The sequence below is a fragment of the Capra hircus genome, chromosome 20 (assembly GCF_001704415.2).
Source record: "Capra hircus breed San Clemente chromosome 20, ASM170441v1, whole genome shotgun sequence".
NCBI lineage: Eukaryota > Metazoa > Chordata > Mammalia > Artiodactyla > Bovidae > Capra > Capra hircus.
This window is the reverse complement of record NC_030827.1, coordinates 18784871-18788543: the sequence shown is the minus strand read 5'-3', so window position 1 is coordinate 18788543 and position 3673 is coordinate 18784871. Positions and strand designations below refer to the sequence as shown.

General features: G+C 39.8%; 1 long non-coding RNA gene across 1 annotated transcript; it reads left to right on the top strand.

The window, feature by feature from the left end:
* On the top strand, positions 633-2908 carry LOC106503312. Its single transcript, XR_001919784.1, has 2 exons — positions 633-1462; positions 2672-2908. It is a non-coding gene; the product is annotated as an uncharacterized LOC106503312 (long non-coding RNA).

Sequence of the window (3673 nt, the reverse complement as noted above, 5' to 3'; positions counted from 1 at the left end):
TTCATAGACAAAAGTCTGATTTTCTTATTTTAAATGACAGGAGAAATCAATAATGTTTTAAAAGTAAAACATGAACTGCTTACCCTCACCGGTCTATATTCAGCATTAACTCTACCCTGCAGTGTATGCTAGAGAAGGTAATAAAATGCTGATGTTTTTAGGTCCTCCTCTCAATCTGCTCTGGCTTTATCTTCAACCTGGTTGCCAATAGAAGTCACCCCCAGCAATTACACAAACCTAACGGCTTCCGTGGGATAATGTGATCTGCTCTGACCACACATTCCAATCCACATACTTTCTTCTGTCGTTGTTTCTGTGTGTTTAATATGCTTCTTAAAGGCTTTAAACACACACACACACAAGCTAGGGAGTTCTCATTCAGCTCCCCCCATACAAACAGAACCACTGAGGAGCATTTTTATACATGTAAAAATATTCTAGTTATCCACAGAATATGTCTTGGTACAGCTTCAGATGACAGTAAAGAAAAGCTTTGCTGCCATTTCACACTTCTCCTCTTTCTGCGCTCTGAGTGTTGTCTACCTGTGTCCCAAAAAGACTGCCTATCATTACTGCTCCCTCCCAGCTGTGGACCATGTGGGTGGGAAGTCTTGAAACTTGCCGGACTCAAGGGCTCTCAGCCATGGCTTTGACACCAACAATCTGTTTTAACCTGCTCGTATTGGACCTTTCTCACTTTCCAGACCCCTTAACACAAACCCGGCTAGCAAATGCACTGAAGAGCCTCCTTCAAAATATAGCTTGACTCTGATTCGTGGCAAAAAAAAAAAAAAAAAGCTGGAATAATCCTGCCAGGTCTTAGAAGCTTTACGATTAATTGCATTGAACTTGATACACAGAAAACAGCACCTTGAAAATGAATCATTTGCTACTTCAGTATTTTCTAATTACCATCACTCCCTCTCGGGGCATGTAATTAATTTACGGAGTCTAAAAAAAAAAACAGTCAGGATTACTCACACAGTCTTGAAGATGCAATGTCAGCTATTTAGGACAGAAACATCCAAGGCCGTGTTAGAACTCAATTACGACTACATATGCGTTAAAGCAGGAACTGGCAGGCCTCTGGACTACAGCAACTATAGGACTTGGGCTTCTCGTACGCTGGGCTATAATTTATGAAACTGAGCCCCAGATCCAGCCAATCACTTAGCTCCTCATAACAAGTCTGACTGGCTCTGGAAAGCTGAAAGGGCTGCACTAGAACAACAAAGATGAGATATTCCACATAACACTCAGCTTATCTGGAATCACTTTCCCTTGCAAGGCCAGAAAAAAAATCATAGCTTTACTGCCCAAGGGAAGCACAACAAAGGACTGGGAAATGCGACTTCACCTGGAGCAAGATCTGTTACGCTTCGGCAAGACCAACCTCGCCGGCCTTAAAGGACCCAGGTACCCCTGGGACACAGAGGGCAACCACAGCAGCAAAAACCCAAAGGTAATTTTCATCTTTCTTTTTATTTTTAGTGGGAGTAATGCTGAGTCAAACTAATATGCAATAAGTCACTCCGGCAACTAGGTCCGCTTTGATCTCATTTTACCTTTTTCTAATCTCATCTACTGTAGGATCATTTGTTATTGAGTATGAGTCCAGGGAGGCTTAATGTACCTGAAATAAATTTTAAACCAAAATGATCATTCGTGGAGGAAGAGAGATCATTTTCCAGAACGGTTTGAGAGCTATCTTTTCAGATGGACAGCCTTTTCACCCACCCACAGAAACAAGAATAAAGGCAGCTCAGGCAGGGAAGAGGGAAAAGGGGTTTCATGAGTACAATTAAATGCTTTTAGTGTCTTAAAAGGAATAACTGTGCTCAAACAGTAAATTAGGAAGATGGGTTATTATACTGGCCCACAGTATAGCTATATAGCTATACATGGCTATATAGCATGTACCAGAATGTACCTTGGTGGGATTGTTGGGGCAGAAAATGATGTAAGAGCCACTTGGCACAGCCCCCCATGGCCTAGGTGTCTGTTTTCTTTGCAATATTTTCCTTATTTCCCATCACATTTTGAAGTATTAGTAATACCAACTACTTATTACACCAAACTTTCAAATTATAGTTATTAATGCATCTGTGGCAAACATTTTTAAGTCATAAGAGGTGACTAAAGAAAAAAAATTTTTAATGGAATTAACATACACCCTTAGATATGTGACATACTTTACCTAATGACAAATCCTTCCAAATCCTCAACAAATGATGTGTCTCTTCAGCAAATTTTGTAGCAAGTGCAACATTAGCAACCAAAAAATCACTGTAAAAACTTTTAAATAACAAGATCAAGCATTATGCTTTCAAAGTGACAGCAGAATCTCCACAATATAAACTTGTGTCAGTTTTATATACTCCCAAGGGAAGAAGCCAAGAAAGGAAACTTGCTTTGTTTAGTGATGAAATATAAGGAACAGGAACAGAAAAGACATTTATGCACTTTTTGTTTGCTCTAGATGGTTGACTGAATTTAACTTGAGATTTGACACCAAGAAGAAAAACAGAAACACAGGGAATAGAAAAAGTAATCCATTCATAATCCCCCCAAGATCTGTTCTTTGTATTGTCCAACTTGTGACTAACCAGGGAGGACTATTTCACTACATTTAAATATTTTTTACTTAATTAAACCTTTGTTTACTTGACAGTGCTGCTGCTCATGAGACTGTGTGAGAACTGAAACTTCTGAGGGAAGCCAGGTTGTTAAAACTGTGATTCCCTTTACTCAACAATAACAAGGATGATCTAGTCTGAAAGGGAAAGCACGCCCTTAAGGTAATGTTGGCATTGAATCTTCACGCCCAGAATTTTGTCATTAAATCCTCAACACCCAGAGTTCCCTGTTTCTCATTCCCCAAATAAAATTATGTTATGATCTCTTCAAATTCCAATGTTCAAATCATTTTTCAACACACAAGACCAAGCATACTCTAAACTAAGGCATTTAAATTATTTCACATGATAGTTGCCCAGAAATTTCCAATAGGAAAACTTTACCTTTGACAACTTTGAAGATAACCATCTCCCCACTCAAAACAATGGCCAGCAACCAACTAGCAAGTCCTTGAGTCAGAAGCTTTCATGGCTTCTGGACATTCTCTGTGTCAACATAAAGCTCAGTTGCAGACAGACCCCTGGCACCCTGACGCTTACAAACACTAAAGGTTTTGTTTGCTTCAGCTTCAAGCTGTTCATCTGTTAGCAAGCAATGTTCAACCAAAAACACATTCATGATGAGAGCTTTCTAAAAGACAGCATGGCCTTCCCTCCGATCATCATAATAATCATGATAGCCTGAGACATGTTACTGCTACTTGGCAATTGGTGAGGGTAGATATTTAGTACCTGGAGTGGTCACATAGCAGGGAAAACCTCACACTGGAAGGAAGGAAGTGATGTCTCACTACAATCCAACTTAAGCCAATTATATCATTCACATTTTATTTCAATGCCCTATTTAAAACAATGCAATGAAGGAGGAAACTTGAAAATACATGCCGATACTCTAATCTTCTCCTAAAGTTGTTAATGCAGCAGACATCATTTCCAATCCAACGGGGCTTGTGCTAGCAAGCTCTAGCTGGAGAGACTACATCCATCATCACCATCAATTAATAGCTGTTGGCTGTCGCACCTGGCACCAAGAGGGT